This window comes from Aquarana catesbeiana, unplaced genomic scaffold, assembly GCF_042186555.1.
Source record: "Aquarana catesbeiana isolate 2022-GZ unplaced genomic scaffold, ASM4218655v1 unanchor226, whole genome shotgun sequence".
NCBI lineage: Eukaryota > Metazoa > Chordata > Amphibia > Anura > Ranidae > Aquarana > Aquarana catesbeiana.
The window spans coordinates 2,453,108-2,469,557 of record NW_027362653.1 but is presented as its reverse complement, the minus strand read 5'-3'; the positions used below and the strand labels follow the sequence as shown (position 1 = coordinate 2,469,557).

At 50.5% G+C, this 16,450-nt stretch overlaps 3 protein-coding genes and 1 pseudogene across 3 annotated transcripts in view; 2 read left to right on the top strand and 2 right to left on the bottom strand.

Annotated features, from left to right (window-relative positions):
- The window catches only part of LOC141121586 (uncharacterized), a 190,165-nt gene that overhangs the window by 22,833 nt on the left and 150,882 nt on the right, over positions 1 to 16,450 (top strand). The gene's annotated exons all lie outside the window — the stretch shown is intronic.
- The window catches only part of LOC141121605 (uncharacterized), a 196,164-nt gene that overhangs the window by 117,106 nt on the left and 62,608 nt on the right, over positions 1 to 16,450 (bottom strand). The window lies entirely within an intron of this gene.
- Positions 1 to 16,450, top strand: part of LOC141121616 (uncharacterized) — a 95,473-nt gene that overhangs the window by 44,455 nt on the left and 34,568 nt on the right. The gene's annotated exons all lie outside the window — the stretch shown is intronic.
- LOC141121634 (U2 spliceosomal RNA) lies at positions 9,089 to 9,194 on the bottom strand (annotated as a pseudogene).

Sequence of the window (16,450 nt, the reverse complement as noted above, 5' to 3'; positions counted from 1 at the left end):
GAGGCAGCAGTTTTGAATGGTGGAGGTCTGCCTACGCACCTTAGTCACTGCAGCAAGTTTTGGTTCTACAATTCACTCAGCACTGGGGGACACCCATCTATACGTTTTTGTGCTATTAAGCATGCACGAACTTTACTAATTATTATTCCTTATGGATATGGACTTTTGGTGGAATACTTAAGTTTGTTCTAATTTTTACACTGTATAATTTACGTTTTTCACATGGTATATGTTTTATTGTCTATGCACAGCTCTCATACACTGTTGCACTTGGCATTAGTGTTCTGAAGAATTTTTTGTTGTTCACATATAATCACCTATTTTTGTATTCAATAATTTATTTTATTTTTCCTTTTCCCCCCTTTTTTTCTTTTTTTCTTTTTTTTTAATATAGGCATAGAAAGCAATATCTGTGTTCTGTTTATTTAATATCTATTCAAATTTCATTGCGGTGTTTATATACACTGGGTAGTATTATAATTATTTGCACAGTGACCACTTTTTACTTTCATAATTCTTTTTGATGCTGTAGGCACCTGGTTGTTGCCACTCTCATTCCTCTAGCGCGACTTTTTGAATTATATTGGATTTATGGTTTACTACCTTTAGCCGCAGCTCATCCCATTTTTTCTGTGTTAGCGCAGTATTTATTTTATACAATTCTAGCACTAGAACTCCTCTGTAACTCTAAACATGTAACCTGTAGAAATTTTTAAAGCTTCGCCTATGGAGATTTTTAAGTACCACGCAATTTTAAAGCGTGACATGTTATGTATCCGTTTACTCGGCATAACATCATCTTTCATATTTTACAAAAGAATTGGGGTATATATAATAAATATATATATATATATATATATATATACACACCGTATTTATCAGCGTATAACACGCACTTTTTTGCCCTTAAAATCAGGGGAAAATCGTGTGTGCGCGTTATACGCCGAACCGCTACCTCGGAGGGGAAGGAGGGAACAGGCATGGCCGAAATAGACAGAGCCGAGTGTACTGTGTACTCGGCTAGGCTCGGCTCCGCTCGCAGTCCCGCCTCCTAACATTTACGTCCCGCCATTGGACCGGTGTTGTGTCCATCATAGGAGCAGGGCCAAGGGGCGGGACTGCGAGACGAGCCCAGTGGAGCCGAGTACACAGTACACGCGGCTCTGTCTATCTCGGCGGCGCTCGTTCCCCTCCGAGGCAGCGGTTCGGCGTATAACACGCACACACGATTTCCCCCTGATTTTAAGGGTAAAAAAATGCATGTTATATGCCAATAAATACGGTATATATATATGTGTATATATATATATATATATATATATATATATATATATATATATATATATATATATATACACCCCAATTCCCTCCTAAATTACTAAAAGTACCAGTAACAATTTAAAACCGATCATGCTGCAATTTTGGGCAAGGCTGTAGATGGACACTGATCATTCTGCAATGATGGAGATGGACAAGGCTGTAGATGGACACTGATAAGGCATTGATGGGCATTTAAAATGTAAGGTTTTTTTCCCTTAAACTTCCCTCCTAAACTTGGGGTGCGTGTTATACACCAGCGCATGTTGTACACTGATAAATACGGTATATATATATATATTTTTTTTTTAATTTTTTTTTCTATTTATTCATTAACCCCTTGCTTACTGGGCACCTAAACCGCCCTCCTGCCCAGACCAATTTTCAGCTTTTATCGCTGTCACTCTTTCAACGACAATTGCGCGGTCATACAACACTGTACCCAAATGATTTTTATAATTTTTTTCCCCACAAATAGCGCTTTCTTTTGGTGGTATTTGATCACCTCTGGTTTTTTATTTTTTGTTAAAAAAATTAAAAAAGAATGGAATAAAAAAAAAAATACAAAATCGTTTTATATTTTGTTAATAAATTTTGCAAACAGGTAATTTTTCTCCTTCATTGATGTACACTGATGAGGCTGCACTGATGGGCACTAATAGGCGGCACTGATGAGGTGGCACTGGTGGGCACTGATAGGTGGTATTAGTGGGCACTGATGGGTGGCACTGAAGGGCATTGATAGGTGGCACTGATAAGGCGGCACTGATAAGGCGGCACTGATGGGCACTAATAGGTGGCACTGGTGGGCACTGATAGGTGGAATTAGTGGGCATTGATGGGTGGCACTGAAGGGCATTGATAGGTTGCAGTGATGGGCACTGATGGGTGGCAGTGATGGGCACTGATCGGCACTGGTAGGTGACACTGATAGGCAGCACTGCTAGGTGGCAGTGATGAGGCACTGATTGGCACCACTGGTGGGCATTGATAGGTGGCACTGATTGCCGGCACTCCTTGCTCTAGGGGCACTCAGCAGGAGGGAGGGGCCAGGAGCGCCAATGGAGGACCTGAGAAGAGAAGGATCGGGGGGGGGGTGCTCTGTGCAAAACAATTATACAGAGCAGGTAAGTACAACATGTTTGTTTGTTTTTTTAATTTACTTTAATATCTCTTTAAAAATGTGTGCCTATAATATGTGAGGGGTGTACTCGGGGCTGGCAAGACATTGTGCTAAATCAAATACGTGCAGCGCTAAACAAAACTCAAAACATGAATCAAAAAATGAATAAATCGGTGACTTTAAAGCAACTATAAGCAATGTGAATCAACACGATCAGAACTTGTGAGGGGTATATGAATGTCAAAATATAATGTGTTAAGCTCTGCAGCCAGAGTCCATAGATATAGATAGAAAGAGTCTTCTCAAACCGAGGGGGTGCTTGGACACAGGATGTTGACTGAAGACTGAAATGCAAAACAACCACAGGCAACACGTCATAAACATCTAGAGTTAGGTACTCTTACCGGATCCAGTGGGACGTATCTGCAATATAGCAGTGCGTCTGTCAGAGCTTGTGGAGGTGGCCTCCTGTGCAATCTCCCCAGATGTTCTCCCTTCGGTCACGATCTCCGATAGGCAAGGTTATCACTTGGGTCACGGTCACCGATACCCAGATTAGTCACAGGTGGGGGGTAGTCAGCTCACTCGCACACTCTCCGATTCCTGGGTTACAAAATCTCCTCTCCTGGGCTGCCAATTAACTCAGACTTCTCGCTGCCTGGGTCCAAGAATTAAATGATGCCCCATTTAACACCCATTATTTTATATAATTAAAATTCAATTTATCAGGAAGTCAGATTTTCATGCAACAGGACCTTGTCTATATGATGGGGAACTGTGATTGCACTGATGGCACACAGGATCGTGCCAGCACACGCTGCTGTGTTTCTCTCTCCTCTCACCGCAGCAGTGCGAGCTGAGGCGGCAGTGGCGCTGGTTTAATGACAAGTTATCGCTCCGTCATTGGACAAGTGGTAAATCAAGTAGTAAAACGCAGCTGTCATTGGCCCTTTACCCCGATCTGTGGACATTTCCGAGAAGCGCAAGACTAGGAGGCCTCCCAGAACTAGCTGGCCGCACTGTAGCCGTCAATTGGCTATAACGTGGTCGGCAAGTGGGAGGGACTTGCCCTGAGCTGAGTAAACATACATAGAGCAACCAATTAAGCCAGCCTGCCACTCACTTTACACTAGATTTACTCTGAACATAGAACTCACCAGCTGGAAAAGTGGTACCTGAGTCTCTTATTCCGTCTTGCAGCACTGGTGGTGTTGGTGATGAGCGGGTACTTGTGCTGTGCTATGCTGTCATGTGATGTGCTCCGAGCCTTCCAGCCAGGAAACCTGCTCTGCTCCACACCCATGTGGCGCTCTGGCTCCGCCGCACAAGCCATGCCCACCCCACGCCCCTCCAAACTAATGCCGCTCCCCAGCAGCAATGTACACAGGAGGAAAGGAGGTGACACAGATACCGTATGCTGGTCTGGAGACCGTACCATGCCGGTGTCTTGCCGAGAAAGTTCCCCTAGCGGATAAGGACCCCCCTGTACTGCGCAGGCGCAGCGCTTGCACAGTACGAATGACTAGGAGTCGCCGAAAATAGCCGAAGCTGAGAAACTTCAATCAGCTGTACACGGCGCCTGCGCCCTAGGTCCAGGTTCAAGCCCCACCATCCAAGTGGACCTAGAGGGGGAATAAAAAAGTGCCGAGCGCAGCGAGGCCATGCCCGAAGCGTGGCGAGCGAAGCTGGCCCGCGAGGGGCCCTCTTACAGGCGCCGTGTACAGCTGATTTGTATTCTTTTCGGCTTCGGCTATTTCCGCTGGTTCCTACTGCGCAAGCGCTGCGCCTGCGCAGTAGAGGGGGGCCCTTATCCGCCGAGGGGAACTTTCTCGGCAGAACACCGGCAGTGTATTTTAATGCTGGCTGCCAATTGTACCCACCCAGCCAGCAACCGCAACACTGAGGCTGAGAGCTAATGCCATAAACGGGCGGCAATTAGCAATATTTCTCTTCTTCTTACACACAAAGTGGTGTCACTAGCATTGGTGTCACTGGTGTGGTAAAATATGGTGTCACCCCCCTCCACCAACTATAGTTGCCCCCTCAGTACAGACCCCCTTCTCAGGACAAACCACCCCCTCCTCCATTAGTACAGACTGCCCCCTCAGGATAACCTCCCACAATCAGTAGAGACCCCCTCAAGATAAATCCCCCCATCAATACAGACCACCCCCCCCAGCATAACCCCCCTCAGGATAAATCCCCCTCCTTCAGTACAGACCCCACAGGATAAACCCCCCTCCTTCAGTACAGACCCCCCTCAGGATAAATCCCCCCTCCTTCAGTACAGACCCCCTCTCAGGATAAATCCCCCCTTCCTTCAGTACAGACCCCCTCAGGATAAATCCCCCCTCCTTCAGTACAGACCCCCTCGCAGGATAAATCCCCCCCTCCTTCAGTACAGACCCCCCCTCAGGATAAATCCCCCCCTCCATCAATAAAGACCCCCCTCAGGATAAATCCCCCTCCTTCAGTACAGACCCCCTCTCAGGATAAATCCCCCCCTCCTTCAGTACAGACCGACCCCCTCAGGATAAATCCCCCCTCCATCAGTACAGACCCCCTCGCAGGATAAATCCCCCCTCCTTCAGTACAGACCCCCCTCAGGATAAATCCCCCCCTCCATCAATATAGACCCCCCTCAGGATAAATCCCCCCCCTTCAGTACAGACCCCCCTCAGAATAAATTCCCCCCTTCAGTACAGACATCCCCTCCTTCAGTACAGACCCCCTCTCAGGAAAAATCCCCCCCTACTTCAGTACAGACCTCCTCTCAGGATAAATCCCCCTCCTTCAGTACAGACCCCCTCTCAGTATAAATCCCCCCTCCTTCAGTACAGACCCCCTCAGGATAAATCCCCCCTCCTTCAGTACAGACCCCTTCTCTTCTTCTTACACACAAAGTGGTGTCACTAGCATTGGTGTCACTGGTGTGGTAAAATATGGTGTCACCCCCCTCCACCAACTATAGTTGCCCCCTCAGTACAGACCCCCTTCTCAGGACAAACCACCCCCTCCTCCATTAGTACAGACTGCCCACTCAGGATAACCTCCCACAATCAGTAGAGACCCCCTCAAGATAAATCCCCCCATCAATACAGACCACCCCCCCAGCATAACCCCCCTCAGGATAAATCCCCCTCCTTCAGTACAGACCCCACAGGATAAACCCCCCTCCTTCAGTACAGACCCCCCTCAGGATAAATCCCCCCTCCTTCAGTACAGACCCCCTCTCAGGATAAATCCCCCCTTCCTTCAGTACAGACCCCCTCAGGATAAATCCCCCCTCCTTCAGTACAGACCCCCTCGCAGGATAAATCCCCCCCTCCTTCAGTACAGACCCCCCCTCAGGATAAATCCCCCCCTCCATCAATAAAGACCCCCCTCAGGATAAATCCCCCTCCTTCAGTACAGACCCCCTCTCAGGATAAATCCCCCCCTCCTTCAGTACAGACCGACCCCCTCAGGATAAATCCCCCCTCCATCAGTACAGACCCCCTCGCAGGATAAATCCCCCCTCCTTCAGTACAGACCCCCCTCAGGATAAATCCCCCCCTCCATCAATATAGACCCCCCTCAGGATAAATCCCCCCCCTTCAGTACAGACCCCCCTCAGAATAAATTCCCCCCTTCAGTACAGACATCCCCTCCTTCAGTACAGACCCCCTCTCAGGAAAAATCCCCCCCTCCTTCAGTACAGACCTCCTCTCAGGATAAATCCCCCTCCTTCAGTACAGACCCCCTCTCAGTATAAATCCCCCCTCCTTCAGTACAGACCCCCTCAGGATAAATCCCCCCTCCTTCAGTACAGACCCCTTCTCTTCTTCTTACACACAAAGTGGTGTCACTAGCATTGGTGTCACTGGTGTGGTAAAATATGGTGTCACCCCCCTCCACCAACTATAGTTGCCCCCTCAGTACAGACCCCCTTCTCAGGACAAACCACCCCCTCCTCCATTAGTACAGACTGCCCCCTCAGGATAACCTCCCACAATCAGTAGAGACCCCCTCAAGATAAATACCCCCCATCAATACAGACCCCCCCCCAGCATAACCCCCCTCAGGATAAATCCCCCTCCTTCAGTACAGACCCCACAGGATAAACCCCCCTCCTTCAGTACAGACCCCCCTCAGGATAAATCCCCCCTCCTTCAGTACAGACCCCCTCTCAGGATAAATCCCCCCTTCCTTCAGTACAGACCCCCTCAGGATAAATCCCCCCTCCTTCAGTACAGACCCCCTCGCAGGATAAATCCCCCCCTCCTTCAGTACAGACCCCCCCTCAGGATAAATCCCCCCCTCCATCAATAAAGACCCCCCTCAGGATAAATCCCCCCCTTCAGTACAGACCCCTCTCAGGATAAATTCCCCCCTTCAGTACAGACCTCCCCTCCTTCAGTACAGACCCCCTCTCAGGATAAATCCCCCCTGCTTCAGTACAGACCCCCTCAGGATAAATCCCCCCCCTCCTTCAGTACAGACCCCCTCTCAGGATAAATCCCCCCTCCTTCAGTACAGATCCCCTCTCAGGATAAATCCCCGCCTCCTTCAGTACAGACCCCCTCTCAGGATAAATCCCCCCTCCTTCAGTACAGACCTCCTCTCAGGATAAATCCCCCTCCTTCAGTACAGACCCCCTCTCAGGATAAATCCCCCCCCTCCTTCAGTACAGACCGACCCCCTCAGGATAAATCCCCCTCCATCAGTACAGACCCCCTCGCAGGATAAATCCCCCCTTCTTCAGTACAGACCCCCCTCAGGATAAATCCCCCCCTCCATCAATATAGACCCCCCTCAGGATAAATCCCCCCCTTCAGTACAGACCCCCCTCAGAATAAATTCCCCCCTTCAGTACAGACGTCCCCTCCTTCAGTACAGACCCCCTCTCAGGAAAAATCCCCCCCTCCTTCAGTACAGACCTCCTCTCAGGATAAATCCCCCTCCTTCAGTACAGACCCCCTCTCAGGATAAATCCCCCCTCCTTCAGTACAGACCCCCTCAGGATAAACCCCCCCTCCTTCAGTACAGACCCCTTCTCAGGATAAATGCCCCCTCCTTCAGTACAGACCCCCTCTCAGGATAAATCCCCCCTCCTTCAGTACAGACCCCCCTCTGGATAAATCCCCCCTCCATCAATATAGGCCCCCTCAAGATAAATACCCCCTCTGGATAACCCCCCAATTAGTACAGACCTCCTCAGGATAAATACCCCCAATCAGTACAGACCCCCCTCAGGATGAATCCCCCCCAATCAGTACAGACCCCCCTCAGGATAAGTCTACCCAATCAGTACAGACCCCTCCCCTCATGCACCTGGGTGGCGGGCGGAGGAGGATTCAGTGTGCACCCGCCCAGGTAGTTGCTTGCTCAGACTGTCACTCTCTGAGTGGTGCGCAGTGACAGGTCTGGAGGCAGCAGTGAGAGTGATTAGTCTCACACAGGTAGACTAGCGTGGCGCCGGCACATTCTGGCTGAAGAGTCCTGCCTCTAGGACCCTCTGCCGTGCTCGGGATGGTGTCCTGCCCCCCCAGCACACAGTCACCCACTGCATTTTTAGCGGCGGCAGGAGTCGGGACATATAGAGGTGGTCGCCCCTTTTTTTTTTTTTTTAACACACCCAAAAACTCCACCCGGTGCCAAAAAAGTGAACACACATAAACAGCGACACAAAACGTGCAACGGGTGTTACACGATCCTCCCTAGGAAGGACCTTACCCTGATCCCCCGGGGTATTAGGCTCCAGACGGGGACTGAGGTACTCACTGGGCCCATCTGACCGAAACCAGATGGACCCCCTTTCTCTGGAAGGTCTGCCGAAACAGACCCACCCAAGTACTTGGTAAGGCTTCCCCGAAGGGAGACTCCATGAGAGAGGGTGAACCAAGCCAGAAGGCCATGTCCACCCCCTCCCAAGACTCTCAGGAAAGGCCCGAGGACCCACACCCTACTCATCACACAGTGACAAAACATGTAACACATCAAACAAAAGAATACAAAAAAGTGACAAACAAGGGGTAAATAAATAGAAAGTGGGAGAAGTGAAAGTGACCAATGTGCAGTACAATGGCCGGCCATTCGGCCAGGAATAAAAAATTCCTCTGGTCCTAGCCAAAAGGCCCGGCCCTAGAGGCAGGTATGAAAAAAGTGTGTGTGGTGAAGTGACCATGGTGCCATAAATCAAAGTGACCCTCACTCATAGTGATTGTACGGCACCCTTGAACTGCCACTTCAGGGGCACATTCACCACTGGCTATTCTCCTAACACTGACCAACAGCCCAGTCAGCACAGCCCCCACCCCAACCAGGAAGGCCCGGAGTTCTGAGAGCTTAGGGAGAGCCCTTGACCCGAAGGCTCAACCGTTGCTACTGTCACTCCTACCTAATTACATTCAGGAAATACTAACCGCTCCCCCCGATGCTGTAGGGGAGCCAGTGTTCTCTCCTGAAAAACTGACCAGAGCTAGGACTACACCAATCTAGGCCAGAAGGCCAGGGACCCGACCCTCTGGCCATACCCGATGCAGCACCCATCCTCACCAGGAGCACCCTTACAGACTGCTCAGACTCAACCATTGATCGGCCCCCAGTATCTGTCGGCCAGCTCGATGTAGCCCCTGCTGAAACTGCCCTTCCAGGCACAATTACACCACTGGATTTGCATAGCTCTCCCCTATGGGAGTAGCACAGCGCCTCCTCTGGCAACTGATAAGAACAGATACTACACTTGATCTTAGCCAAAGGGCCCAGAAGCGATGGTGGTCGCCCCTGCTCAAGCTGCCGCTTGGGTCCCATGGTAGGGCCGGTGTTCTGCCGAGAAAGTTCCTCTCGGCGGATAAGGACCCCCCTCTACTGCGCAGGCGCAGCGCTTGCGAAGTAGGAGCCGGCGGAAATAGCCGAAGGCGAATAGAAGAGAAATCAGCTGTACACGGCGCCGTTAAGAGGGCCGCTCGCCACGCTTCGGGCATGGCCTCCCTTCACTCGGCCCTTTTTTCCCCCTCTAGGTCCACTTGGATGGTGGGGCTTCAACCAGGGCGCAGGCGCCGTGTACAGCTGATTGAAGTTTTTCATATTCGGCTATTTTCGGTGGCTCCTAGTCATTCGAACTGCGCAAGCGCTGCGCCTGCACAGTACAAGGGGGACCTTATCCGCCGGGGGAACTTTCTCGGCAAGACACCGGCCCTGGGTGTACTCACTTTTGTGTAGGGTGACCACATTTCCAAACTGCCATTCAGGGACAATTTTGCCAAGGACCGGGGGGGGTGTTGAATGTAGTCTCGGCAAGTGATTTGTCAGGCGAATGGCTGGTTTTAGCATCATATTATTTCTATTACTACATTGTAATATATAATGAAATAGTTCAACTCACCATAATGCAGAATCATGAGCTTCTCACTTGCCACCAGATGCAGCATGCCACCATCGCCTGCTACCAGATGCAGCACCGTAGCCTGCCACCAGATGCAGCGTGTCACTTGCCACCGTGGCAGTGCGGCCCGGGGACCTGTTTTAGAGCATGCTGGAATGGTCCCAGAGGAGATAGAGGAGGTGGGTGGCAGTGGCTTTGCTAGGTTTGGTGTCACCCCAGTGGTGCGGTAAAACATGGTGTCACCCCCTGCTAAGTCTCCCCTCAGTACAGACCCCCTTCATTAAGTATAGACTCCCCCCAATAAGTACAGGCTGCCCTCAATACAGACTCCCCCAATAAGTACAGACCCCCCACAGTACAGACTCCACCCAATAAGTACAGACCCCCCACAGTACAGACTCCCCCCAATAAGTACAGACCCCCACAGTACAGACTCCCCACAATAAGTACAGACCCCCCACAGTACAGACTCCCCACAATAAGTACAGACCCCCCTCAGTACAGACTCCCCCCAATAAGTACAGAACCCCCTCAGTACAGACCCCCCCAATAAGTACAGACCCCCCCTCAGTACAGATCCCCCTCAATCAGTACAGACTCCACCCAATATTGTATAGACCCCCCAATAAGTACAGACCCCCCTCAGTACAGACTCCCCCCAATAAGTACAGAACCCCCTCAGTACAGACCCCCCCCAATAAGTACAGACCCCCCCTCAGTACAGATCCCCCTCAATCAGTACAGACTCCCCCGCAATATTGTATAGACCCCCCAATAAGTACAGACCCCCCCTCAGTACAGACCCCCCCTCAGTATAGATCCCCCTCAATCAGTACAGACTCCCCCCAATATTGTATAGACCCCCCAATAAGTACAGACTCCCCTCAGTACAGATCCCTCTGCTAAGTACAGAGTTGCTCGGGGGGGGGGGGCGGTCTCAGCTCCCCTTAGCTCGGGCGGGCTCGGCTGTGCTTGGGCGGGGGGGGACGGTCTCAGTTCCCCTCGGTTCGGGCGGGCTCGGCTATGCTCGGGCAGGGGGGATGATCTCAGCTCCCCTCGGCTCGGGCGGGCTCGGCTATGCTCGGGCAGGGGGGACGATCTCAGCTCCCCTCGGCTCGGGCGGGCTTGGCTGTGCTCAGGCAGGGGGGAGATCTCAGTTCCCCTCGGCTCGGGCGGGCTCGGCTGTGTTCGGGCGGGGGGGCGGTCTCAGCTCCCCTCGGCTCGGACGGGCTCGGCTATGTTCGGAAGGGGGGGTGCGGTCTCAGCTCCCCTCGGCTCGGGCGGGCTCGGCTGTGTTCGGGCGGAGGGGCGGAGGCAGATGGAGCTGGAGGCAGAGCGAGCGCCAGCGCTAGCGGGGTTTGCTCGCTCTGTCAGTTTCATTCCGGGACACTGTATTGTCCCGAAATGAAGGTGCCCGGGACCCGGGACAGACCTGCTAATTGCGGAATGTCCCGGGCAATCCGGGACATGTGGGCACCCTACTTTTGTGAGATACTGTACACAGCACAAGGCCGTGTTCTCACTATGAGGCGTTTCTCGGGGCTGCAATTCCTCTGAGCTCCACAAGGTGGTGATCTCACTTATACTCAGGAAGACAGAAAGTCTCTATTGAACACAGACAGGAAGTGATGTCAGGTACAGACAGGAAGTTCCGGGTGAGAGGTGAGTCGGGAGGAAGTAGAGTGAAGACGTTGCTGGAAGTGGCAGTAGAGGAGGTAATAAGATCTTATTTTCTATTTACACCCAGTAACCCCCCGTCATGTCCGTCCTCTTCCTCCATAGTCACTGTGATGTCTTTTATCTCCAGCAGATGATGATACACACACTTACGGAGATGTGTCCCTTTCTCACCTTAGCAGTCTCTGGTAACGATAAATGAGATTCAGATTTGGGTTGTACTGAAATTAAGTTCGGATTTGGAATCATGTGTCCGGGTTTCAGACTGCCTGAAACCCGGACACATTATTCAGACTGGACTATGGCTTCCCAGCAGGGATGCTGGCTGCAGTTGTATAAGCTGAGAGTGTCTGTTACACTCTCTTTCATGCTGCCCAAAGCCAACATTAACAATTCCCCCCTCCCCCTACACACAGACAGGAGAGGAGAGAGGGCTCAATCTGCTCCTCCTCCCCCCGCCCCGCCCCTACCCCTCTGTGTCTGCTCACACTCCAATCCCCAGCACTGTGCCTCAGAAAAGGAAAGTTGGGGATGGAAATTTGAAGTCCAGCAGCCTCAGATACATTTGGATGAGAGGTGCTGACTGCCAAGGGGGGAGTGAGCTCACCATCCATCCCTGTCTGTGACTGAAGTCTCCCTCCTTCTCTCTCCTGTCTCTGAGTGAGTACAATAAAGTAAATCAGGGTTCTCAGAGCACCCCTTACATCAGAGCACCCCTTACATCAGAGCATCCCTTACATCAGAGCTCCCCTTACATCAGAGCATCCCTTACATCAGAGCACCCCTTACATCAGAGCACCCCTTACATCAGAGCATCCCTTACATCAGAGCACCCCTTACATCAGAGCATCCCTTACACCAGAGCATCCCTTACACCAGAGCACCCCTTACATCAGAGCACCCCTTACACCAGAGCACCCCTTACATCAGAGCACCCCTTACACCAGAGCACCCCTTACACCAGAGCACCCCTTACACCAGAGCACCCCTTACACCAGAACACCCCTTACATCAGAGCACCCCTTACACCAGAGCACCCCTTACACCAGAGCACCCCTTACACCAGAGCACCCCTTACACCAGAGCACCCCTTACACCAGACCCCTTACACCAGAGCACCCCTTACATCAGAGCACCCCTTACATCAGAGCACCCCTTTACACCAGAGGCCGCAGTATTCCCCCTTATATCAGAGTCTTCTCTGTACATCAGAGTTCTCAGTGTTCCCCCTTAAATCAGGGTTCCCAGAGCATCCCTTATGTCAGAGTCCCCGGAGTTCTCCAGTGTAAGGGAACTCTACGAGTTCAGATGTAAAAGAGGAACTCTGTGGACTCTGATGTAAAGGGGGGTCTCTTGTTATTAACTTCATATGATTAAAAATGTTATTTATTAGCAAAATATATGTATAACAAAAAAATTCCTGTGCGTCGCATAAAGTGTTTGGGTTTGACTTGAAGAAAAGGCGGCAACCCTACTCTGAAGGTGCCAACCCACCCCCACCTGACTACCTCCTCCTTGTACCCCAGGCTCCACTGCCCCACCTGCAGGCCCGGGACTGCCTTGGCTGATCATATTGGGGGCTATTGGTCATGCATCGTCCCAAACACTGGAGTGAGATCAATCATTCTGGTATCGTTATTAGAGCTTGACTCCAAACTGATGAACTGGAAGAGCCTTTAAAGTGGAGGTCCACCCTGAAAAAAAAAATTGCACAAAAAATACCTAAAAAAAAATGGAGGAAAAGGAAAAAAAAAATTTTTTTACTTACGTGAAATGGCTGTTGCTAGGCAGTCTTCCTAATCTGCCTCTTCCTACACCACGGTGATGTTCAGTCTTCTCCTCCCTGCGTTGTCTTCTGGGGAATGGGGTGCGGTGTGTTATGGGAACTGTGTGTGTACCACAACACATCGCTTCCCATTCACAAAGCGCCACGCCGCTCGCGCGTGCGCAGTAGGAAACTGGCAGTGAAGCCGCAAGGCTCCACTGCCTGTTTCCCTTAGTTAGGATGGCGGTGCCGGGACCCGAGAGCCGAGGGACGGGTCGGCCTCGGGCAGCCGACATCGCGGGCACCCAGGACAGGTAAGTCTACTTATTTAAAGTCAGCAGCTACAGTGATAGTAGCTGCTGACTTTTACTTTTTTTTTTTTTCAGGGAATCCCGCTTTAAAGCAGGGGTCTGAAACCCTCCTGCGGTTGCGAAACTACAAGTTCCATGAGGCATTGCAAGGCTGAGAGTTACAAGCTCGACTCCCACAGGCAGAGGCATGATGGGACTTGTAGTTTCGCAACAGCTGGAGGGCCGCCAGTTGGAGACCCCTGCTTTAAAGTGTTTCCTTTGCACCATGTTGGGTAGTGAAGTTAGTCACCATTTCATGGGGACACACAAAATTGACATAACTGTGTGTGTGTGACTGAATGAATGAATGATTTGTATAGCGCTGCAAATGCAAACTGAATCGCCTCAAGGCGCTAGATCTCTCCTGTGTTGTCCAGCTTCTTAGAAAGAGGTAGGTCTTGAGTTTCTTCCTGAAGGCCTGATGGTTTTCTTCCATGCGGATGTGGGTAGGTAGAGCGTTCCATAACCGTGGTCCTTGGACTGCGAATCTTCGTTCTCCTTTTGTTTTGTAGCGGGGTTTTTGGAATAAGGAGGAGGTTTTTGTTTGAAGATCGAAGACTGCGATTGGGTGTATAGTGCTTTATTTTCTCGCGTAGGTATTGAGGAGCGTTTCCTTGTATACATTTGTGAGTGAGGCAGAGGGGGTGTGTGTGTGTAGTAGAGCTGCGCGATTCTGGGAAAAATGAGAATCGCGATTCTTTTGCTTAGAATAAAGATCACGATTCTCAAAAAAAAAAAAAAGTATTTTAAAGATTTACAACTTCTGAACATTAGGTTATCAAACCACATTGCCAGATGTTGGTGAAATCAATAGATTGTTTTATTATTGATACTAAAAATAGATGGGTTTAATCACTTACCTGGAAATCATACAAGGCGACAATGTTTTCATGTTTCAGCTCCTGGAATGTCAAATCAAATATTACATCATCAAACTGCCAATCTGTTACTCATCACCCCACAGACATTCGGGTTACCTTCAGGATTTTGATTTCCTTCCCTAAAAGGGTCTGAGATTTGGCCAGGTTTTTCTAATTGATGCATTTTACTGCATTTAAGACCCCTTTAACATCGAGGGCATTTGCAGGCGCTATAGCGTTAAAAATAGTGCCTGCAATCCGCCCTCAAATTGCTGCTCCATTGTCTCCAGTGTGGAAGCCCGAGGGCCTACACACTGGAGCGGTGCGCTGGCAGCAAGTCAGGAAAAGTCCTGCCATCAGCTTCTTTGGAGCGGTGTGTTTACTGTTCCTCCATTGCTGCTCCCCATTGAAATCAATGGGGAAGCGCTGCGATACCGCCGGAATTGCAGGCGGTTTTAACCCTTTCTCGGCCGCTAGCGGGGGGTAAAATTTCCCCGCTAGCGGCCGAAATGCGCCGCAAATCTGACGGTAAAAATAGCGGCATTTTACCGCCGACGCTATGGGAGGCTCGGTGTGAAAGCCGTCTTACTGCAACCTCCAGGTCCTGCTTCTGTGAATGGAACACAAGTGCGCACGCTAGGCAGTCACTACAGTGTTTCCCGGCCAGGGGGCCCCTCCGACGAATAAGCGTGGTTCCGCCCACGCCCAGGCATCCACGCTCTCTGCTCTGCTGACGTCAGTTCCTGTTGCTGACGTCAGTTCCGGTAACGGCACTATTTGCGTTCCACGCTGGTTCCGATGACTTCTCCTCTGGTCCAGGCTACATCCCGGGGACACCCGAAAAAATTGCGGTAATCCAGGCTGGAGATCACGGGGGGGGGGGGGGGGGGGTGAATCAAGATCGCGATTCAATATATGATTGATGGTGCAGCTCTAGTGTGTAGGGGGGAATAAACAAGGGATACATGGTTGTTTAGGTGTAGGGAACCAGGAAAAACACTTCGCCGGGACTCCGGCTGGGACCACCCTCCTCTAGCCCCCTGCACTTCAGCAGTGGATTGTCCCCCCTCCTGTCCAGGGAAGGGCTATGTGCCCTGCATTGGCCTTGATGAAATCGGAGCAACTACGACCCCCCCCCCCCTGGAGCATTTCAAACATGAAGCTATGTGGACCAGCCTTACAACCCAGGGGAGCCTGTGGGGAGTGCGGGATCACTGAAGTAAAAGTGCTTTTCCTGGTTCCCTACACCTAAATAACCATTTAAGTGGGGCTTTTTTGTATTTGCCCAATTTGCACAAAAAGAATGTACATGCAGATATGCTGGACAAACGTTTCTGCAAATGTTATTTATAAATGGACTCCTAAATAACCCAATCTAGATGTGCCAATTCCCACTGAGGGCAGCCCACCTAGTAACCCCTTATATCCCCATTCTAATATTAAACAACCAATATAGTCCAGAGCAGCCTTTTTCAACCAGGGTGCCTTGAGGTTTCTTCAGGGGTGCCTTGGAAAAATGCCTAAAAATTGATCAGAATTGTATACAAGCCAGCAGATGGATCAAGGCTGACTTTTAGTTACACAAAGACACGGGTTTTCATTATACACCATTATGACTTTCTAGACACTGGCATCCTAACAACCAACAGCATCATAAGTTGATGAGGAGGATGTCTGTCACCTCCAGCATGCTTGTTTGGTCTTCCTCTGCCTCTCTCCCTCAGCCCTAGCATCACATCAGCTGACTGATGGAGAGAAATTGAGGGAGAAGAGAAACATTGGAATACTAGTCAGCACCAGTGTGCAAAAGTGTATTTGCTTTGGAAGAATAAATCACCTCTAACATTGAGTGTCCTACGTGTGGATGTTGCTGCATTGTGGGAAGTTATTAGAATTTTTTTTTTTTTTTTAGAATGGGGTGCCTTGAGGCTGTCCATAATTTTACAGGGTGACTTGACTGAAAAAAGGTTGAGAAACACCGGTCCAGATAAT